This window comes from Triticum aestivum, chromosome 7D (genome assembly GCF_018294505.1).
Source record: "Triticum aestivum cultivar Chinese Spring chromosome 7D, IWGSC CS RefSeq v2.1, whole genome shotgun sequence".
Lineage (NCBI taxonomy): Eukaryota > Viridiplantae > Streptophyta > Magnoliopsida > Poales > Poaceae > Triticum > Triticum aestivum.
Window position 1 is genome coordinate 10,220,306 of NC_057814.1, and position 24,942 is coordinate 10,245,247.

General features: G+C 43.8%; 1 protein-coding gene across 1 annotated transcript in view; it reads left to right on the forward strand.

Annotated features, from left to right (window-relative positions):
• LOC123170603 (F-box/kelch-repeat protein SKIP11-like) overlaps window positions 1–24,942 on the forward strand; it is a 57,419-nt gene that overhangs the window by 31,063 nt on the left and 1,414 nt on the right. The window lies entirely within an intron of this gene.

Below are 24,942 nucleotides of genomic sequence, written 5' to 3' on the forward strand. Positions count from 1 at the left end.
CTAAAATTGGGAAAAGGCTAGATTTTTATTTGGTCAAGTAGTCTAATCACCCCCCGCCCTTCTAGACATTCTTTCGATCCTACACCCACACACATCCCCCTCTCCATCATATCGGGCATTCTTTATCTCTCATGCGTGCATGCACACTGATCGATGTTCCTCTATGTCTGTGTGTATATAGCTAGGTCTTTCATAGTTTTCCACACAAACCGATCAATCGATATATCCAGTGAGGTCCTCACCATCTTTCCCACGTCCACATCGATCAATCTATACCTCTCTATATAGGATTACGGTGTTGTTAGGTTAGAGACTAAGTTTGCCAAAGCTTGCCACACCTAAGGTTAGGCAAATTTGACCAACTTAGGTGTGTGTTTGGTTCAAGCCATATCTTAGGCAAGCCACACTATGGCCCCACATCACATACACACAACAAGTGGGCAAGATTCCCTTAGGCTTCCCAACTTGTGGCTCTCATTTTGAAGAACTAACCTTAGGAAAGTTTGGCAACATTGTATGGCAAAGTGTGGCACTCCTAGGCCTAGAACCAAACAACCCCTACATATATAGCTAATACACCCACATTAATTATATATCCAACGTCCCCTTCTCATCATCCATGCCTTCCGCTTCATCTCTCAGACGCGCGCACAATGGCGAAGATAGGGGGCAGCAAGGGCCCCCCCCCCAACATCACTATATATCGACGCTAATATGAATGTGATCATTAGACAATTGCTGCTAAAAATTGTTTAAGTTCATCAATTGGCCCTCCGCGTAAAGGATTAGCAATGCTTGGCCCCCTAGCTCATTTATTTTTCATGGCTCCGCCACTGCGCACAACAGCGCACGTTCTTGCCCCCTCTCTCTAAATATTGATCTCGCACTTGTGCACTCCTTCATAGTCTCCCTCCACTCGGCCCCTCACACCATCTTCTAGCCCCCCCCCCCCCCAACGAATTTTGCCACATGTACAATCTAGCAGACTCCATGGTTGAACTTAAGCATAATGCACAAACCTCAAAACAACAGTGGTTCTCCTTTGTTCTAGAATCTTCCGTATCATAACTGCCCAAACATTTTTTCTAGTTGAATTGACATTATTTGTTTTTACTTTATGCTTTACAGCGCACAATTCCATGAATCATAAAATAGATTAAGGGCTTCTTTGATTCAAAGGATTCTCAAAGGAATTTTGGAGGATTCTAATCCTTAGGAATTTTTCCTATCTTGGTTGTTTGATTCATAGGATTGTAAACCATAGGAATTTTCCTTATGATTCATTTGCACTAGATTTCATAGGAAACTTCCCATCCACTCAAACCTCTTTGAAAGAATTCTGCGTTTTTTCTATGCACAATGAAACACTCGTACAATCCAGTAGGATTCAAGACGACATTTCACTATAATCCCATGTTTTTCCTATTCCCGCCTTTTGGAAATCCTACGAGTCCAAGAGGCCCTAGCTTTTTTATAAAAACTAATTGATTTTGAATGAGATGAACTATAAGGATTAAACGAAGGTCTACATCAGGCATATATGACTCAGAGCTTATATGCTATAGTGTGGTATTTATTCATAATTTGGTTGCAAAATCTGATACATGCAATGCACGCGTACCTTACTAGTACTTCGAGTATGTGCAAAACAAGTAAATTAGAATTCCAATGGCACGCTACACAGTGTCTCTCTTACAGTTCATGAAGCCACGTGGCACATGTGGAGGCGTTGTCGCGACCTCCTTCTGTGGATTGATCACAGTGACGTGCTGCTGGTTCCAGAAGAATGTACTCGTCCTCCCTGAGCCGTACTGTCGGTACATGCACGAAGCGAAGATGTGCGCGCACGCACTTATTCCCTCGCACACACACGCGGGTACACGGGCGGACCCAATTTTGTACCAAGATCCACCCCGTGTGATAATTTGATGCGTGTAGAGTCGTTCACTTCATTGATGGTCAATTAATACAGCGCATGCAAATTGAGTGGACGTGAGGGCGGAAGAAAGACATTACTACTCCACTACGCGCATGCGAGTAGTTAAATCATGGGTTGCTAGTAGTACTTCCATTGGTCTCCTTCGTATTTTGTGCCAATTTTTGACAGTAACATAATATTTACGCATTTGAGCAGTGTAGTCTACTTGAAATTTATGTTCCACTAAACTCATCGGGAGCCGTTTCGGGACTCGAAACCAAAACCATCAATTAATCTTTACCTTGTTCCCATCCCATTCGAAAGCCTGCTCACACCTACTAGTACGTACCAAACCTGAACGTGTTCCCACTATGCAGGTATTAGTACTAGCGCTAGTACTTAGGTTGCAAAAACGGGAACTACCTAACCGAAAATTACTCTACCTTTCCTCCGCATAAGTGCTTCTTCTTCGTCCGTCCTTGCCATGGCCGGTGAGCAGAGCTCTAGGTCGAGAACTACTCGTAACAAGGGAGCGGCAACCAACGCTGCGGAAAAAAAAGAGGGCTCACCACCACGCAGAGACCTCGAAAGATCTCTCATGGGCAGGCGATGGCTCCCAGGAGCGCCCTAGCCGCGGAGGCGAACAAGCCGAGCCGGCGGCGCTGGAGTCGTTATCCCTCGATGGCATGCCCGATCTGCTCAACAAGCACCTCAATAAGCAGAAGGAGTTCATCCACGGCTTGGTGGAGCTGCTAAAGGAGAGCCTCGACGACATGCCCGCTGAGCTCAATAAGCAGGGGGAGTTGACCGCCGGCTTGGTGGTGCTGCTGAAGAAGAGCATTACCTCGGAGAAGAAGGCGACCGGCGAAATCCTGCAACTTCAGGAGGACAAGGCGAAGCTCTGCCACGAGCTCGGCCTGTTGAAGGAGAAGAACGTCGGCTGGAAGAAGCTGCATGAGAATAGTAGTTCCCCGATGAAGATGCTGCGGGCCCTCGTCATGGAACAGAAGGAGGAGTTGGCGACGCTTCGCATCGAGCACCCGGCTGCTGTCAAGGTATGTAATGTGGTCGTGGAACAGATGATGAAGGCTCGCGTCGAGAAATCCCGCGTCATGGACGGAATGAAGAAGATGGCGGAGGAGATGCGCAAGGAGATGGAGGTCGTGGAGTTGATGAAGAAGCAGTTACGACTCCGCAGCGAATTAGATCATTTGGGGTGATAATCTTCCTTCTCCTTTTGCTCATGTGTTTCATCTTTTGCTTTGGGTGTTTCGCCACATGTGTCACGTTCTCTGCGAGGCATGAATAGAACAATGGCGTGTTTTATCCCCATATGGCACTGGGCTGCCGTGTTTCGTGCTCCTCCGTCGTAGTACTACTCCAGTGGAAAACTTGAGTATACCGCACGGTTCTTTGCTCCTCTTCAGGTCGTCGGCACATTTATATGAGAAGTCAAATCACAAGGCCCCGCCTTCCAGCAGTGATGAGCCGCCAAATCACAAAGGCCCTCGCTGGCTATATGATGTTGGCCATATATATTGTACGTATATAATGTGAAGAAACGAGTGGTAGTACTATACCAACTAAAAGATGAAATGTAAGAAATACTAGTATGTACGTACTGAAGAGTTAAAGTAACGAGAAAAAACATAACATAGTTTTGCTGGGGGCTCAGCACAACACACCCCTCAAATTAAACTAAGAACACCTGAAATTAAACTATGCAACTAATCCGGTAGACACTGCATTAGAACCTCCATGAGCAACGACACTGCCACCTTACTCGGAGTCCTCGTCCACGTCCTCGACTTCGTCCCTGTACCTCTTCCTCTTGGCCGATACTTCTTTGCTTGCACCGCACACTTGGCTCTTGCTCTTCATCCAACCCTTGTAGATATTGAAACAAAGGTAGCCATCCATTGCAGTGTAGTGGATGTGGTCTATATCTAGTACATTCCGCTGCCATGCATGACGATGAAACGTGTAATGAGGTTTCTCCAGTTTACCGTACGAAGAATGAACCATGGCTCCTGCCAGGGTCAGCATTGAAGGCTGACCACTGGAGGGCAGCAGCCGATTCTTCTGGAGGTCGAAGGGGTTGCCTACAAGGAGGCCTATCTGACCCAGGACTCTTTTGTCGTTCGTAAAGTCTACAGTAACGAATTTGACTAGGTTGCTCTTGAGGAAGTTCATAAAATCCAGGCATTCAACGTCGGCATGGCATATGTGGTAGACCAAGCATAAGTCATGCACGCAAACCTGGATCACGGCGGGCTTCTTCCTCTCTTCCTCCTCTAGATCCTTCTCTCGTCCCAGCACTGTGGTGTACTCAACATCTAGCCCAGCGACCCACTCATCATCTGAGTTCTCGAACATGCCTCTGAAGCGAGCAAGGCATCCTTTCACCGTCGCGGAAGAACGGGTGTAGATGACGTCGAACTCATCGCTAGTGATGGTTCTAACCTTGTACTCACCGCCGATCATGGAGATTTGGGACGCCAGGGATTTGGGAGGAGGGTTAGGATTAGTGGAACTGCCTTAATGTGAAAGGACAGGACGACTAGGAGCGAACCACCGTAATATTAAAGGATGTGCGGGGACGAGTAGGAGCGAACTGCCAGCGTGCGAACGGCAGGGTAGTGGCTTTCCATTCTCCCATGATACGGGCTTCCGAGAGCCCTTTGATCTGAGATCGAACGGTTGCATGGCGTGATTCTAGACCTATGGGTGAATATCCTATCCTGGAGGGTTATTCTGCAAATTTTCAGCAACTTAGCATGCGACCGTTCGATCTCAGATCCAAGGGCTGCTAGCAGCCCGTATCATGGTCGCGCCTACCACGACCGTCGCGTCGCTCGCGCGGTCGTGCCCTTGGAGATTTAACACGGTGCGTTAGGCTATCTGATGTTGGCATGTCATGACTTAGTCACTCATACTACAACAAGGTTAGCTATAAGGTTGGCTATAAGTGTATTTTTTACTTCTCTCTATCTCTCTCTTCGTACTCCCTCCGTCCCATAATATAAGAACGTTTTTGACACTAGTGTAGTGCCAAAAACATTCTTATATTATGGGACATGGGGAATAGTATTTATTGCATTTTCCAAGGAGTGGCCTCTTCCAATGAAATGGTGCTTTAGATGAGGTGCTAAGGGCATTAAATGGCTTAGCAATCAAGTCCCCAATGCGTAGGTGCTTATTAGTTTTTTGTTGCTAAGTTTTCTTCATTTAATTAGCTATAGACTCAAAATTGTCTTTTCACCTAGGTACACGCGCTTAGCACCGTTTCTTCCTTGGGTCACCAAACTAGTCTCTCTCTTCTTAATTAACTTGCCACATCAGACTTTATGCCTATGTGGCAAGCTTATCACCTGTAGGAGCAAGTAAGTACAATAGTGCGCTTTACATGGCATTTTTGCGTATGTGGAGGAAAGAGAGGCAAGGAAAAAGTGGAGAAGTGGGCTCTCATGCAAGAGCCAGCCTCTACTACATGGTGGAGCATTGGGAGACGCACTTGTCTGGAGGTGGTCAGGAATCGGGAGACTCACGCCGGTCGTAGCGCCGCAGTTAAAATGATAATGGCAAGTCAAATCACGAGGCCCCACCTGTCTAGCATTAACTCGCTGTCAAATCAGACAGCCCTACGTTTGCAGCAGCCTACTCCCTCATCTTCTCGCGTCTCTGTCGAACCGACTAGGCGGAACTGCCCCGCCTACCGCGCAGGAAAAGCCCCGCCCTCGACTTTTAAATAGTACAGTATACTAATTTTGTATCCATGGATTGCGCCATGGAGCAAAGCCTCTAGAAAACGGCGGTACACATGTACGGAGTATAAATCATGCCCGTCGCGTTCGCGTCGCACCCCAGACGGTCGGTCGGTCTGGCATGCTGCTCTCCGAATGGAACGCGCGTCATATTGCGTTTGCACACACATGTGGGACCGCAATTGAGAACCGACCATATGCACACTCCCCGGCCCCGCAAGTCGGGTGACTTAATAGAAGAGGGAGACGAGTGATAGTACTAGAGAATTGTTGTACTACGTTGGTGCCTGGACGATCCCTGCAAGACACGGAAGATCAGTTCGTCCATGCATGTGACCAGGCTCCAGCGGACACGCCTGGATTGGCTATCGTCTACATATCGTGCAGGCTGTGTTGTACGGGGTTGTAGTTCTGGTGATAAATCTAAAAATGGTTTCTTGTCATCTCGCAAAATTAGGTGTCATGTGCTTCAGATGACTGCGAGGGTTAAACAGCGACAACTGAGTTGGGCTAGTCATTGGAGGCACATGCACGAAGACTACTCGGCTGCCATCTAGGTCAAGCCGGCTATGTTAATTAGGACATCTATCGACGGACCCCTTTTCTACGAGTTTATCTTTAATTTGAGCTTTGATCCTCGTCTAGTTTGTCCGTCGGGATACATGGTGTCTCCTTTGGGCAGTGAGGTTATGATTTTTTGTCATGTGGCATTTTTTCGTGTTATATGTTATAATCCGGTGCTTCAGATCAAAATGACGACAACTGCACCTCCGGGCCACGTGCATGAAGACTTCTCGACAGTCATTGACGAGGTCAAGCCGGCTCCAGTAGACAAAAGAAAACTAGTACTCCACTATATAGGCAGGAGCCTCCGCGCTTGCTTGCTAGTGTTGCTCTCTTCACACTGTCTCGTCCTCTCCAGATCTAAACACGACAGCGGTGGCCACACACACTCTCTCTCTCTCTCTCTCTGCTCACCGCTGGTCATAGATCCAGCCGGATCCTCTCCGCCGGGGAAGGTGAGAAGGTGCAACGTTCACGCGGTCGTCCTCGGCGACGGCTCTTACCCACTGTCAGCGCGTCCCGGTCAGCCTGCCTTGCCGTTCTCTCCCAAGCACTGCTTGCTAGGGAGGGCCTCTGACCCCTTCTTCCTCGCTGCCGTAGTGTGGGCAGATCCGGCCTCCTGCCGCCCACCTAGCGACATCCCGGCGACCATCAGGTCTAACTTCCTTCGAAACTGGCCTTGCTCTACTTCCCGAGCTCCTGACGTCACTGCATTTGTATCTTTTACTATTTCTCAGGCCCCTCGTAGATAGGATCGATCGGCTTTTCGAAAACCACCTAAATTTTTATGGTTAAGAGGTAAAACTAGTTCATGCACTCAAATCTAATACTACTTGGTTCAAACAATGAAGAAAGGGGGTGGGGTGGGGGAAGATTTGTTACCTGAATCTAGGACTTGATCGAAAGAGGAAATAATGGGGGCGAAAAGCAGCAGAGACTGGCTATCCAACTAGTCTCTAGGTCTAATAGGGAAATAAAGGGAAACGCAGTACAAACTCAATATAAACCCGATCTATTGGTTGAAAAAGGAAAGAAAGTGGGGACTGGGGGAAAAGTCAACAGAGTAAGTCCAACACTAGATTTGCTAGAATCACACAGTATAAGGTGGCTACACCGAACAAAAATTGGACCAACCCAGATATCCTGTTCTGATGTTTGTTGCCCCGAGCCACTCTTATGCAATGCCACTGGTAAAATGTAGCAGTCGCACTGTTAAAAGTAAGGACACGTTAAACCAATGTTGTTTTCAATGTAATGCCTCCAGTAATATGAATCAATGGCACTTTTTTACATGTCCTGCTAAATTTTCCATTAAGATAAGTTGGTTCTTTTCGTTAGAAATGCAACTATCCTGGTCCGCCTACTCTCCCGTGCCCAAAGTAATGTCGTATTTAACGGTTGTCATAGTTAATCCTAATGCCCACACTAATATCTAGCAATGCCACTGCTTTAGAAATTGCTACTGTCCTTGTAGGATTTCCATTCAGATAAGGAACATGCTTCTTTTCATTTGATGCATGTTTCATCACTTGTTACTCACCCTCCTTTCCACCTTTTTGTGCAAATAGAGATATACATTTCACGCTCGATCTTAGTTGAACTGCACAAATGATATCCAAATTATAGTTGAACATTCCAGAAGCTCCACAACCAACCTTGATGTTGCTCAATTTTTTTGCAACTAATGAAGAAGAAGCTCTGTGGGTTTCGTTTTCTGATGGAAATGGAACCGGGGCTGGAGCCCTTTTCTTAAAAAATGAAGAAGAAGCTGCTAGCTCATGAGACATTGCTTCATTTTAGGTGAACTGCACCAAAAGGTCCCATGAATTGATCATCCATGTTGGTGACTGAAATAGCCAGCTTCAGCATCCCAATCTCAGCAGCCCCGACCTTCATCCTTGCGACGCATGGTACACCTTGTTTGCCACCTGCTCGACCCTAGTGTCACTGATAAAATGAAGTAATAATGCAGTTAAAATAGAGCGAGTGTCCTCTCTATCATTTCATTTCCAATGTAGATAAAGAAAGTGCTTCTCTTTGTTAATGTATGTTTCATCAACTAGTCCCATTGTTGATGTTTAAGCGTTTCTGCAAACTGGGGTGCTTAATTTTAGTTGATATGTACAAAAATGGAGATTTGAATGTCTCAAGGCGCCACCTTGTACTACCGCTGTACACTGATGTTCATCACTGGCAGAACGTGTATCTGGGAGACTTGGGACGATTTCCAGTATGAGGCATACCGTATGAGGCGTCGGAGGGCCCATCTCGCCCTCGCAGCATGGCATACTATGATACTATCGCAATATTTTATTCTATTTATTTTGTGTGTTTCATCAATGATACGTCCATTTTGCATCATGTTTTTATATCAATATTTATTTCATTATGGGATGTTATTACACGTTATGTCACAATACTTATGGCTGTTCTCTCTTATTTTACAAGGTTTACATGAAGAGGGAGAATGCCTGCAGCTAGGATCGATTCCGGGCTGGAAAAGGAGCAAATATTGGAGACCTATTCTGCACAGCTCCAAAATTCCTGAAACTCCACGAAAGTCATTTTTGGAATTAATGATAAATATTCAGCGGGAGAAATACCTGAGGGGGGCCACCCACCATCCACGATGGTGGGGGGCACGCCCTACCCCCTGGGCGCGCCCCCCTACCTCGTGGGCCACCTGGCAGCCCTCCGGTGCCCATCTTCTACTATATGAAGTCTTTTCCCCTGGAAAAAAACATGAGCAAGCTCACGGGACGAGACTCCGCTGCCATGAGGCGGAACCAATCTAGGGCTCCGGCGGAGATGTTCTGCCGGGGAAACTTCCCTCCGGGAGGGGGAAATCATCACCATTGTCATCACCAACGATCCTCTCATCGTGAGGGGGTCAATCTCCATCAACATCTTCACCAACACCATCTCCTCTCAAACCCTAGTTCATCTCTTGTATCCAATCTTTGTACCAAAACCTCTGATTGGTACCTGTGGGTTGCTAATAGTGTTGATTACTCCTTTTAGTTGATGCTAGTTGGTTTATTTGGTGGAAGATCATATGTTCAGATCCTTAATGCATATTAATACTCCTCTGATTATGAACATGAATATGCCTTGTGAGTAGTTACGTTTGTTCCTGAGGACATGGTGAAGTCTTGCTATTAGTAGTCATGTGAATTTGGTATTCGTTCGATATTTTGATGAGATGTATGTTGTCTCTCCTCTAGTGGTGTTATTTGAACGTCGACTACATGACACTTCACCATTATTTGGGCCTAGAGGAAGGCATTGGGAAGTAATAAGTAGATGATGGGTTGCTAGAGTGACAGAAGCTCAAACCCTAGTTTATGAGTTGCTTCGTAAGGGGCTGATTTGGATCCATATGTTTCATGCTATGGTTAGGTTTAACTTAATACTTCTTTTGTAGTTGCGGATGCTTGCAATAGGGGTTAATCCTAAGTGGGATACTTGTCCAAGAAAGGGCAGTACCCAAGCACCGGTCCACCCACAGATCAAATTATCAAAGTAACGAACGCGAATCATATGAGCGTGATGAAAACTAGCTTGACGATAATTCTCATGTGTCCTCGGGAGCGCTTTTCTCATTATAAGAACTTGTCCAGGCTTGTCCTTTTCGACAAAAAGGATTGGGCCACCTTGCTGCACCTTATTTACTTTCATTTCTTGTTATCCGTTACAAATTACCTTATCACAAAACTATCTGTTACCTATAATTTCAATGCTTGCAGAGAATACCTTACTGAAAACCGCTTGTCATTTCCTTCTGCTCCTCGTTGGGTTTGACACTCTTACTTATCGAAAGGACTACGATAGATCCCCTACACTTGTGGGTCATCAAGACTCTTTTCTGGCACCGTTGCCGGGGAGTGAAGCGCCTTTGGTAAGTGAAACTTGGTAAGCAAACATTTATATAGTGTGCTGAAATTTACTGTCACTTGTTACTATGGAAACTAATCCTTTGAGGGGCTTGTTCGGGGTATCTTCACCCCGACCAGTAGAGCAAAGATTTGCTCCTCAACCTACTGAACCTAGTGAAAATGTTTACTTTGAAATTCCTTCAGGTATGGTAGAGAAACTGCTAGCTAATCCCTTTGCAGGAGATGGAACATTGCATCCCGATTTACACCTTATCTATGTAGATGAAGTTTGTGGATTATTTAAGCTTGCGGGTATGCCCGATGATGTTATTAAGAAGAAGGTTTTCCCTTTATCTTTGAAGGGAGACGCATTGACATGGTATAGGCTATGTGATGATATGGGATCTTGGGACCATAAACGGTTGAAATTGGAATTTCACCAGAAGTTTTATCCTATGCATCTTGTTCATCGTGATCGTAATTATATATATAATTTCTGGCCTCGCGAAGAGAAAGCATCGCTCAAGCTTGGGGGAGGCTTAAGTCAATGTTATATTCATGCCCCAATCATGAGCTCTAAAGAGAAATGATTATTCAAAACTTTTATGCTCGGCTTTCTCTCAACAATCGCACCATGCTTGATACTTCTTGTGCTGGGTCTTTTATGATGAAGACTATTGAATTCAAATGGGATTTATTGGAAAGAATTAAATGCAACTCTGAAGATTGGGATTCCAGCGATGGTAAGGAGTCAGGTATGACACTTAAGTTTGATTGTGTTAAATCTTTTATGGATACCGATGCTTTTTCTGGATTTAGCACTAAATATGGACTTGACTCTGAGATAGTAGCTTCCTTCTGTGAATAATTTGCTACTCATGTTGATCTCCCTAAGGAGAAGTGGTTCAAATATAATCCTCCCACTGAAGTAAAAGTAGTAGCACCTATTAAAGTTGAAGAAAAGACTATTACTTATAATGATCCTATTGTTCATGCTGCTTATATTGAGAAACCACCTTTCCCTGTTAGGATAAAGGATCATGCTAAAGCTTCAACTGTGGTTCGTAAGAGTAATACTAGAACATATACACCTCCTGAGCAAATTAAAGTTGATCCTAGTATTGCTATGGTTAACGATCTCTTGGCTGATAATATTGATGGACATGTTATTTATTTCTGTGATGCAGCTACTAGAATTGCTAGACCCGGTGCTAAGAAACATAGACCTGTTGTAGGCATGCCTGTTATTTCTGTTAAAATAGATCATTGTTATCATGGCTTATGTGATATGTGTGCTAGTTCTAGTGCAATACCTCATTCTTTATATGAAGAAATTATGCATGACATTGCACCTGCTGAGATAGAAGTTATTGATGTTACAATTAATCTTGCCAATAGAGATACTATTTCACCAATTGGGATTGTTAGAGATGATGAAGTCTTGTGTGGGAAAGTTAAATATCCTGCTGATTTTCTTGTTCTTGGTTCCCCACAAGATGAATTTTGTCCCATCATATTTGGTAGACCCTTCTTGAACACCGTTAATGCTAAGATTGATTGCGAAAAGGATGTTGTTACTATTGGGTTAGGGGATATGTCTCATGAGTTTAATATTGCTAAATTTTGTAGACAACCCCATGATAAAGAATTGCCTAGTAAGGATGAAATTATTTGTCTACTGATCCTTTAGAACAATATTTGCTAGACCATGAAAATGATATGTAGATGAATGAAAGAAGGGAGATAGATGAAGTATTCTTTAAACTGGGTCCTATTTTGAAACACAACTTGCCTGTTGAAATCCTAGGCGATCCTCCACCACCCAAGGGTGATCCCGTGTTTGAGCTTAAACCATTACCTGATACTCTTAAATATGCTTATCTTGATGAAAGAAGATATATCCTGTTATTATTAGTGCTAACCTTTCAGAGCAGGAAGAGGAAAGATTATTGAAAACTCTGAAGAAGCACCGTGCTGCTATTGGATATACTCTTGATGATCTTAAGGGTATTAGTCGCACTCTATGCCAACACAAAATAAAATTGGAAGAAGACGCCAAACCAATTATTGATCACCAACGACGGTTAAATCCTAAGATGAAACAAGTGATAAGAAAGGAAATACTAAAGCTCCTCGAGGCAGGTATAATTTATCGCGTTGCTGATAGTCAGTGGGTAAGTCCTGTCCATTGTGTCCCTAAGAAGGGAGGAATTACTGTCGTTCCTAATGATAAAGATGAATTGATCCCACAAAGAATTATTACAGGCTATAGGATGGTAATTGATTTCCACAAATTAAATAAAGCTACTAAGAAAGATCATTACCCTTTACCTTTTATTGATCAAATGCTAGAAAGACTATCCAAACACACACATTTTTGCTTTCTAGATGGTTACTCTGGTTTCTCTCAAATGCCTGTGTCAGCGCAGGATCAAGAAAGTACCACTTTTACTTACCCTAGCCGCGGAGGCGAACTAGCCGAGCCGGGGGCGCTGGAGTCGTTATCCCTCGATGGCATGCCCGATCAGCTCAACAAGCACCTCAATAAGCAGAAGGAGTTCATCCACGGCTTGGTGGAGCTGCTGAAGGAGAGCCTCGACGACATGCCCGCTGAGCTCAATAAGCAGGGGGAGTTGACCGCCGGCTTGGTGATGTTGCTGAGGAAGAGCATTGCCTCGGAGAAGAAGGCGACCGGCGAAATCCTGCAACTTCAGGAGGAGAAGGCGAAGCTCTGCCACGAGCTCGACCTGTTAAAGGAGAAGAACGTCGGCTGGAAGAAGCTGCATGGGAATAGTAGTTCCTCGATGAAGATGATGCAGGCCCTCGTCATGGAACAGAAGGAGGAGTTGGCGAAGCTCCGCATCGAGCACCCGGCTGCTGTCAAGGTATGTAATGTGGTCGTGGAACAGATGATGAAGGCTCGTGTCGAGAAATCCCGCGTCATGGACAGAATGAAGAAGATGGCAGAGGAGATGCGCAAGGAGATGGAGGTCGTGGAGGTGATGAAGAAGCAGTTACGACTCCGCAGCGAATTAGATCATTTGGGGTGATAATCTTCCTTCTTCTTTTGCTCATGTGTTTCATCTTTTGCTTTGGGTGTTTCGCCGAACGTGTCACGTTCTCTGCGAGGCATGAATAGAACAATGCTAACAATGAGATGACTAGCCAATTAGATCATTTTTTATCCCCATATGGCACTGGGCTGCCGTGTTTCGTGCTCCTCCGTCGTAGTACTACTCCAGTGGAAAACTTGAGTATACCGCACGGTTCTTTGCTCCTCTTCAGGTCGTCGGCACATTTATACGAGAAGTCAAATCACAAGGCCCTGCCTTCCAGCAGTAATGAGCCATGAAATCACAAAGGCCCTCGCCTCTTGTGAAATCGACCAAGCTAGACTGCCCCGCCCTCTAGCCTTTTAAAAAATGTATACTTTTGTACAATAGTAGTATTGATGGATTGCGCCATGGAGCAAAACTTAAAAAAAAGGTGGTACATATAGAGAGCGCTCATCGCCAAATTATGCATATAGTACTATTAAAAGGGCTAGTCACAATAATGGTGTCCAGCACAACCCACCCCTCAAATAAAACTAAGCACCCTGGAATTCTTTGACAAAACTAAGCACCCTGAAATTCTTTCACAACTAAACTGCTGGCTATATGATGTTGGCCATATATATTGTACATATATAATGTGAAGAAACGAGTGGTAGTACTATACCAACTAAAAGATGAAATGTAAGAAATACTAGTATGTACGTACTGAAGAGTTAAAGTAACGAGAAAAAACATAACATAGTTCTGCTGGGGGCTCAGCACAACACACCCCTCAAGTTAAACTAAGCACACCTGAAATTAAACTATGCAACTAATCCGGTAGACACTCCATTAGAACCTCCATGAGCAATGACACTGCCACCTTACTCAGAGTCCTCGTCCACGTCCTCGACTTCGTCCCTGTCCCTCTTCCTCTTGGCCGATACTTCTTTGCTTGCACCGCACACTTGGCTCTTACTCTTCATCCAACCCTTGTAGATATTGAAACAAAGGTAGCCATCCATTGCAGCGTAGTAGATGTGGTCTATATCTAGTACATTCCTCTGCCATGCATGACGATGAAACGTGTAATGAGGTTTCTCCAGTTTACCGTACGAAGGATGAACCATGGCTCCTGCCAGGGTCAGCATTGAAGGCTGACCACTGGAGGGCAGCAGCCGATTCTTCTGGAGGTCGAAGGGGTTGCCTACAAGGAGGCCTATCTGACCCAGGACTCTTTTGTCGTTCGTAAAGTTTACCGTAACGAATTTGACTAGGTTGCTCTTGAGGAAGTTCATAAAATCCAGGCATTCAACGTCGGCATGGCATATGTGGTAGACCAAGCATAAGTCATGCACGCAAACCTGGATCACGGCGGGCTTCTTCCTCTCTTCCTCCTTTAGATCCTCCTCTCGTCCCAGGACTGTGGTGTACTCAACATCTAGCCCAGTGACCCACTCATCATCTGAGTTCTCGAACATGCCTCTGAAGCGAGCAAGGCATCCTTTCACCGTCGCGGAAGAACGGGTGTAGATGACGTCAAACTCATCGCTGGTGATGGTTCTAACCTTGTACTCACCGCCGATCATGGAGATTTGGGACGCCATGGATTTGGGAGGAGGGTTAGGATTAGTGGAACTGCCTTAATGTGAAAGGACAGGACGACTAGGAGCGAACCACCGTAATATTAAAGGATGTGCGGGGACGAGTAGGAGCGAACTGCCAAAGTGCGAACGGCAGGGTAGTGGCTTTCCATTCTCCCATGATACAGGCTTCCGAGAGCCCTTTGATCTGAGATCGAACGGTTGCATGGCGTGGTTCTAGACCTATGGGTGAATATCCTATCCTGGAGGCTTATTCTGCAAATTTTCAGCAACTTAGCGTGCGACCGTTCGATCTCAGATCCAAGGGCTGCTAGCAGCCCGTATCATGGTCGCGCCTACCACGACCGTCGCGTCGCTCGCGCGGTCGCGCCCTTGGAGATTTAACACGGTGCGTTAGGCTATCTGATGTTGGCATGTCATCACTTAGTCACTCATACTACAACAAGGTTAGCTATAAGGTTGGCTATAAGTGTATTTTTTTACTTCTCTCTATCTCTCTCTTCGTACTCCCTCCGTCCCATAATATAAGAACGTTTTTGACACTAGTGTAGTGCCAAAAACGTTCTTATATTATGGGACATGGGGAATAGTATTTATTGCATTTTCCAAGGAGTGACCTCTTCCAATGAAATGGTGCTTTAGATGAGGTGCTAAGGGCATTAAATGGCTTAGCAATCAAGTCCCCAATGCGCAGGTGCTTATTAGTTTTTTGTTGCTAAGTTTGCTTCATTTAATTAGCTATAGACTCAAAATTGTCTTTTCACCTAGGTACACGCGCTTAGCACCGTTTCTTCCTTGGGTCACCAAACTAGTCTCTCTCTTCTTAATTAACTTGCCACATCAGACTTTATGCCTATGTGGCAAGCTTATCACCTGTAGGAGCAAGTAAGTACAATAGTGCGCTTTACATGGCATTTTTGTGTATGTGGAGGAAAGAGAGGCAAGGAAAAAGTGGAGAAGTGGGCTCTCATGCAAGAGCCAGCCTCTACTACATGGTGGAGCATTGGGAGACGCACTTGTCTGGAGGTGGTCAGGAATCGGGAGACTCATGCCGGTCGTAGCGCCGCAGTTAAAATGATAATGGCAAGTCAAATCACGGGGCCCCACCTGTCCAGCATTAACTCGCTGTCAAATCAGACAGCCCTACGTTTGCAGCAACCTACTCCCTCATCTTCTCGCATCTCTGTCGAACCGACTAGGCGGAACTGCCCCGCCTACCGCGCAGGAAAAGCCCCGCCCTCGACTTTTAAATAGTACAGTATACTAATTTTGTATCCATGGATTGCGCCATGGAGCAAAGCCTCTAGAAAACGGCGGTACACATGTACGGAGTATAAAGCACGCCCGTCGCATTCGCGTCGCACCCCAGACGGTCGGTCGGTCTGGCATGCTGCTCTCCGAATGGAACGCGCGTCATATTGCGTTTGCACACACATGTGGGACCACAATTGAGAACCGACCATATGCACACTCCCCGGCCCCGCAAGTCGGATGACTTAATAGAAGAGGGAGACGAGTGATAGTACTAGAGAATTGTTGTACTACGTTGGTGCCTGGACGATCCCTGCAAGACACGGAAGATCAGTTCGTCCATGCATGTGACCAGACTCCAGCAGACACGCCTGGATTGTCTATCATCTACATATCGTGCAGGCTGTGTTGTACGGGGTTGTAGTTCTGGTGATAAATCTAAAAATGGTTTCTTGTCATCTCGCAAAATTAGGTGTGATGTGCTTCAGATGACTGCGAGGGTTAAACAGCGACAACTGAGTTGGGCTAGTCATTGGAGGCACATGCACGAAGACTACTCGACTGCCATCTAGGTCAAGCCGGCTATGTTAATTAGGACATCTATCGACAGACCCCTTTTCTACGAGTTTATCTTTAATTTGAGCTTTGATCCTCGTCTAGTTTGTCCGTCGGGATACATGGTGTCTCCTTTGGGCGGTGAGGTTATGATTTTTTGTCATGTGGCATTTTTACGTGTTATATGTTATAATCCGGTGATTCAGATCAAAATGACGACAACTGCGCCTCCGGGCCACGTGCATGAAGACTTCTCGACAGTCATTGACGAGGTCAAGCCGGCTCCAGTAGACAAAAGAAAACTAGTACTCCACTATATAGGCAGGAGCCTCCGCGCTTGCTTGCTAGTGTTGCTCTCTTCACACTGTCTCGTCCTCTCCAGATCTAAACACGACAGCGGTGGCCACACTCTCTCTCTCTCTCTCTCTCTGCTCACCGCTGGTCACAGATCCAGCCGGATCCTCTCCGTCGGGGAAGGTGAGAAGGTGCAACGTTCACGCGGTCGTCCTCGGCGACGGCTCTTACCCACTGTCGGCGCGTCCCGGTCAGCCTGCCTTGTCGTTCTCTCCCAAGCACCGCTGGCTAGGGAGGGGCTCTGACCCCTTCTTCCTCGCTGCCGTAGTGTGGGCAGATCCGGCCTCCCGCCGCCCACCTAGCGACATCCCGGCGACCATCAGGTCTAACTTCCTTCGAAACCGGCCTTGCTCTACTTCCCGAGCTCCTGACGTTGCTGCATTTGTATCTTTTACTATTTCTCACGCCCCCTCGTAGATAGGATCGATCGGCTTTTCGAAAACCACCTAAATTTTTACGGTTAAGAGGTAAAACTAGTTCATGCACTCAAATCTAATACTACTTGGTTCAAACAATGAAGAAAGGGGGTGGGGTGGGGGAAGATTTGTTACCTGAATCTAGGACTTGATCGAAAGAGGAAATAATGGGGGCGAAAAGCAGCAGAGACTGGCTATCCAACTAGTCTCTAGGTCTAATAGGGAAATAAAGGGAAACGCAGTACAAACTCAATATAAACCCGATCTATTGGTTGAAAAAGGAAAGAAAGTGGGGACTGGGGGAAAAGTCAACAGAGTAAGTCCAACACTAGATTTGCTAGAATCACACAGTATAAGGTGGCTACACCGAACAAAAATTGGACCAACGCAGATATCCTGTTCTGATGTTTGTTGCCCCGAGCCACTCTTATGCAATGCCACTGGTAAAATGTAGCAGTCGCACTATTAAAAGTAAGGAGACGTTAAACCAATGTTGTTTTCAATGTAATGCCTCCAGTAATATGAATCAATCGCACTTTTTTACATGTCCTGCTAAATTTTCCATTAAGATAAGTTGGTTCTTTTCGTTAGAAATGCAACTATCCTGGTCCGCCTACTCTCCCGTGCCCAAAGTAATGTCGTATTTAACAGTTTTCATAGTTAATCCTAATGCCCACACTAATATCTAGCAATGCCACTGCTTTAGAAATTGCTACTGTCCTTGTAGGATTTCCATTCAGATAAGGAACATGCTTCTTTTCATTTGATGCATGTTTCATCACTTGTTACTCACCCTCCTTTCCACCTTTTTGTGCAAATAGAGATATACATTTCACGCTCGATCTTAGTTGAACTGCACAAATGATATCCAAATTATAGTTGAACATTCCAGGAGCTCCACAACCAACCTTGATGTTGCTCAATTTTTTTGCAACTAATGAAGAAGAAGCTCTGTGGGTTTCGTTTTCTGATGGAAATGGAACCGGGGCTGGAGCCCTTTTCTTAAAAAATGAAGAAGAAGCTGCTAGCTCACGAGACATTGCTTCATTTTAGGTGAACTGCACCAAAAGGTCCCATGAATTGATCATCCATGTTGGTGACTGAAATAGCCAGCTTCAGCATCCCAATCTCAGCAGCCCCGGCCTCCATCCTTGCGACGCATGGTACACCTTGTTTGCCACCTGCTCGACCCTAGTGTCATTGATAAAATGAAGTAATAATGCAGTTAAAATAGAGCGAGTGTCCTCTCTATCATTTCATTTCCAATGTAGATAAAGAAAGTGCTTCTCTTTGTTAATGTATGTTTCATCAACTAGTCCCATTGTTGATGTTTAAGCGTTTCTGCAAACTGGGGTGCTTAATTTTAGTTGATATGTACAAAAATGGAGATTTGAATGTCTCAAGGCGCCACCTTGTACTACCGCTGTACACTGATGTTCATCACTGGCAGAACGTGTATCTGGGAGACTTGGGACGATTTCCAGTATGAGGCATACCGTATGAGGCGTCGGAGGGCCCATCTCGCCCTCGCAGCATGGCATACTATAATACTATCGCAATATTTTATTCTATTTATTTTGTGTGTTTCATCAATGATACGTCCATTTTGCATCATGTTTTTATATCAATATTTATTGCATTATGGGATGTTATTACACGTTATGTCACAATACTTATGGCTGTTCTCTCTTATTTTACAAGGTTTACATGAAGAGGGAGAATGCCTGCAGCTAGGATCGATTCTGGGCTGGAAAAGGAGCAAATATTGGAGACCTATTCTGCACAGCTCCAAAATTCCTGAAACTCCACGAAAGTCATTTTTGGAATTAATGATAAATATTCAGCGGGAGAAATACCTGAGGGGGGCCACCCACCATCCACGATGGTGGGGGGCACGCCCTACCCCCTGGGCGCGCCCCCCTACCTCGTGGGCCACCTGGCAGCCCTCCGGTGCCCATCTTCTACTATATGAAGTCTTTTCCCCTGGAAAAAAACATGAGCAAGCTCACGGGACGAGACTCCGCCGCCATGAGGCGGAACCAATCTAGGGCTCCGGCGGAGATGTTCTGCCGGGGAAACTTCCCTCCGGGAGGGGGAAATCATCACCATTGTCATCACCAACGATCCTCTCATCGTGAGGGGGTCAATCTCCATCAACATCTTCACCAACACCATCTCCTCTCAAACCCTAGTTCATCTCTTGTATCCAATCTTTGTACCAAAACCTCTGATTGGTACCTGTGGGTTGCTAATAGTATTGATTACTCCTTTTAGTTGATGCTAGTTGGTTTTTTTGGTGGAAGATCATATGTTCAGATCCTTAATGCATATTAATACTCCTCTGATTATGAACATGAATATGCCTTGTGAGTAGTTACGTTTGTTCCTGAGGACATGGTGAAGTCTTGCTATTAGTAGTCATGTGAATTTGGTATTCGTTCAATATTTTGATGAGATGTATGTTGTCTCTCCTCTAGTGGTGTTATGTGAACGTCGACTACATGACACTTCACCATTATTTGGGCCTAGAGGAAGGCATTGGGAAGTAATAAGTAGATGATGGGTTGCTAGAGTGACAGAAGCTCAAACCCTAGTTTATGAGTTGCTTCGTAAGGGGCTGATTTGGATCCATATGTTTCATGCTATGGTTAGGTTTAACTTAATACTTCTTTTGTAGTTGCGGATGCTTGCAATAGGGGTTAATCATAAGTGGGATACTTGTCCAAGAAAGGGCAGTACCCAAGCACCGGTCCACCCACAGATCAAATTATCAAAGTAACGAACGCGAATCATATGAGCGTGATGAAAACTAGCTTGACGATAATTCTCATGTGTCCTCGGGAGCGCTTTTCTCATTATAAGAACTTGTCCAGGCTTGTCCTTTTCGACAAAAAGGATTGGGCCACCTTGCTGCACCTTATTTACTTTCATTTCTTGTTACCCGTTACAAATTACCTTATCACAAAACTATCTGTTACCTATAATTTCAATGCTTGCAGAGAATACCTTACTGAAAACCGCTTGTCATTTCCTTCTGCTCCTCGTTGGGTTCGACACTCTTACTTATCGAAAGGACTACGATAGATCCCCTACACTTGTGGGTCATCAAGACTCTTTTCTGGCACCGTTGCCGGGGAGTGAAGCGCCTTTGGTAAGTGAAACTTGGTAAGGAAACATTTATATAGTGTGCTGAAATTTACTGTCACTTGTTACTATGGAAACTAATCCTTTGAGGGGCTTGTTCGGGGTATCTTCACCCCAACCAGTAGAGCAAAGATTTGCTCCTCAACCTACTGAACCTACTGAAAATGTTTACTTTGAAATTCCTTCGGGTATGGTAGAGAAACTGCTAGCTATTCCCTTTGCAGGAGATGGAACATTGCATCCCGATTTACACCTTATCTATGTAGATGAAGTTTGTGGATTATTTAAGCTTGCGGGTATGCCCGATGATGTTATTAAGAAGAAGGTTTTCCCTTTATCTTTGAAGGGAGACGCATTGACATGGTATAGGCTATGTGATGATATGGGATCTTGGGACCATAAACGGTTGAAATTGGAATTTCACCAGAAGTTTTATCCTATGCATCTTGTTCATCGTGATCGTAATTATATATATAATTTCTGGCCTCGCGAAGGAGAAAGCATCGCTCAAGCATGGGGGACTCTTAAGTCAATGTTATATTCATGCCCCAATCATGAGCTCTAAAGAGAAATGATTATTCAAAACTTTTATGCTCGGCTTTCTCTCAACAATCGCACCATGCTTGATACTTCTTGTGCTGGGTCTTTTATGATGAAGACTATTGAATTCAAATGGGATTTATTGGAAAGAATTAAATGCAACTCTGAAGATTGGGATTCCAGCGATGGTAAGGAGTCAGGTATGACACTTAAGTTTGATTGTGTTAAATCTTTTATGGATACCGATGCTTTTTCTGGATTTAGCACTAAATATGGACTTGACTCTGAGATAGTAGCTTCCTTCTGTGAATCATTTGCTACTCATGTTGATCTCCCTAAGGAGAAGTGGTTCAAATATAATCCTCCCACTGAAGTAAAAGTAGTAGCACCTATTAAAGTTGAAGAAAAGACTATCACTTATAATGATCCTATTGTTCATGCTGCTTATATTGAGAAACCACCTTTCCCTGTTAGGATAAAGGATCATGCTAAAGCTTCAACTGTGGTTCGTAAGAGTAATACTAGAACATATACACCTCCTGAGCAAATTAAAGTTGAACCTAGTATTGCTATGGTTAAAGATCTCTTGGCTGATAATATTGATGGACATGTTATTTATTTCTGTGATGCAGCTGCTAGAATTGCTAGACCCGGTGCTAAGAAACATAGACCTGTTGTAGGCATGCCTGTTATTTCTGTTAAAATAGATCATTGTTATCATGGCTTATGTGATATGTGTGCTAGTTCTAGTGCAATACCTCATTCTTTATATGAAGAAATTATGCATGACATTGGACCTGCTGAGATAGAAGTTATTGATGTTACAATTAAGCTTGCCAATAGAGATACTATTTCACCAATTGGGATTGTTAGAGATGATGAAGTCTTGTGTGGGAAAGTTAAATATCCTGCTGATTTTCTTGTTCTTGGTTCCCCACAAGATGACTTTTGTCCCATCATATTTGGTAGACCCTTCTTGAACACCGTTAATGCTAAGATTGATTGCGAAAAGGATGTTGTTACTATTGGGTTAGGGGATATGTCTCATGAGTTTAATTTTGCTAAATTTCAAAGACAACCCCATGATAAAGAATTGCCTAGTAAGGATGAAATTATTGGTCTTGCTTCTATTGCCGTACCTCCTACTGATCCTTTAGAACAATATTTGCTAGACCATGAAAATGATATGTATATGAATGAAAGAAGGAAGATAGATGAATTATTCTTTAAACTGGGTCCTATTTTGAAACACAACTTGCCTGTTGAAATCCTAGGGGATCCTCCACCACCCAAGGGTGATCCCGTGTTTGAGCTTAAACCATTACCTGATACTCTTAAATATGCTTATCTTGATGAAAGAAGATATATCATGTTATTATTAGTGCTAACCTTTCAGAGCAGGAAGAGAAAAGATTATTGAAAACTCTGAAGAAGCACCGTGCTGCTATTGGATATACTCTTGATGATCTTAAGGGTATTAGTCGCACTCTATGCCAACACAAAATAAAATTGGAAGAAGACGCCAAACCAGTTATTGATCACCAACGACGGTTAAATCCTAAGATGAAAGAAGTGATAAGAAAGGAAATACTAAAGCTCCTCGAGGCAGGTATAATTTATCCCGTTGCTGATAGTCAGTGGGTAAGTCCTGTCCATTGTGTCCCTAAGAAGGGAGGAATTACTGTCGTTCCTAATGATAAAGATGAATTGATCCCACAAAGAATTATTACAGGCTATAGGATGGTAATTGATTTCCACACATTAAATAAAGCTACTAAGAAAGATCATTACCCTTTACCTTTTATTGATCAAATGCTAGAAAGACTATCCAAACACACACATTTTTGCTTTCTAGATGGTTACTCTGGTTTCTCTCAAATACCTGTGTCAGCAGAGGATCAAGAAAATACCACTTTTACTTGCCCTTTCGGTACCTTTGCTTATAGACGTATGCCTTTTGGCTTATGAAATGCACCTGCTACCTTTCAAAGATGCATGATGGCTATATTCTTTGACTTTTGTGAAAAGATTTGTGAGGTATTCATGGATGATTTCTCCGTTTATGGATCCTCTTTTGATGATTGCTTGAGAAACCTAGATCGCGTTTTGTAGAGATGTGAAGATACTAGTCTCGTCTTGAATTGGGAAAAGTGCCACTTTATGGTTAATGAAGGCATTGTCTTGGGGCATAAAATTTCTGAAAGAGGTATTGAAGTTGATAAAGCTAAGGTTGATGCTATTGGAAAGATGCCATGTCACAAGGACATTAAAGGTATAAGAAGTTTCCTTGGTCATGTCGGTTTTTATAGGAGGTTCATTAAGGACTTTTCTAAAATCTGTAGGCCTCTGACTAATTTATTGCAAAAAGATATTCCTTTTGTCTTTGATGATGATTGTGTCGAAGCATTTGAAATACTTAAGAAAGCTTTGATTTCTGCACCTATTGTTCAGCCACCTGATTGGAATTACCCTTTGAAATTATGTGTGATGCTAGCGATTATGCTGTAGGTGTTGTCCTAGGACAAAGAGTTGATAAGAAATTAAATGTTATTCAATATGCTAGTAAAACTCTAGACACTGCCCAGAGAAATTATGCTACTACTGAAAAAGAATTCTTAGCAGTTGTATTTGATTGTGATAAGTTTAGACCTTATATTGTTGATTCTAAAGTAACTGTTCACACTGGTCATGCTGCTATTAAATATCTTATGGAAAAGAAGGTTGCTAAACCTAGACTTATTAGATGGGTTCTCTTGCTACAAGAATTTGATTTGCATATTATTGATAGAAAAGGAGCTGAGAACCCGCTGCAGACAACTTGTCTAGGTTAGAGAATGTTCTTGATGACCCACTACCTATTGATGATAGCTTTCCTGATGAACAATTAGCTGTCATAAATGCTTCTCGTACTGCTCCATGGTATGGTGATTATGCTAATTACATTGTTGCTAAATTTATACCACCTAGTTTCACATACCAGCAAAAGAAAAAGTTCTTTTATGATTTAAGACGTTACTTCTGGGATGACCCACACCTTTATAAAGATGGAGTAGGTGGTGTTATTAGACGTTGTGTACCTGAGCATGAACAGGAACAGATCCTACGCAAGTGTCACTCGGAGGCATATGGAGGACACCATGCTGGAGATAGAACTGCACACAAGGTATTACAATCCGGTTTTTTATTGGCCTACTCTCTTCAAAGATGCTCGTAAGTTTGTCTTGTCTTGTGATGAATGTCAAAGAATTGGTAATATTAGTAGACGTCAAGAAATGCATATGAATTATTCTCTTGTTATTGAACCATTTGATGTTTGGGGCTTTGATTATATGGGACCTTTTCCTGCCTCTAATGGGTATACACATATTTTAGTTGCTGTTGATTACGTTACTAAGTGTGGGTAGAAGCTATTCCAACTAGTAGTGCTGATCATAACACCTCTATTAAGATGCTTAAAGAAGTTATTTTTCCGAGGTTTGGAGTCCCTAGATATTTAATGACTGATGGTGTTTCACATTTCATTCATGGTGCTTTCCGTAAAATGCTTGCTAAGTATGATGTTAATCATAGAATTGCATCTTCATATCGCCCACAGTCTAGCGGTCAAGTAGAATTGAGTAATAGAGAGCTCAAATTAATTTTGCAAAAGACTGTTAATAGATCTAGAAAGAATTAGTCCAAGAAACTTGATGATGCATTATGGGCTTATAGAACTGCATATAAGAATCATATGGGTATGTCTCCATATAAAATGGTTTATGGAAAAGCATGTCACTTACCTCTCGAACTAGAACATAAGGCATATTGGGCCATTAAAAAGCTCAATTATAATTTCAAACTTGCCGGTGAGAAAAGGTTATTTGACATTAGCTCACTTGATGAATGAAGAACCCAGGCCTATGAGAATGCCAAACTGTTTAAA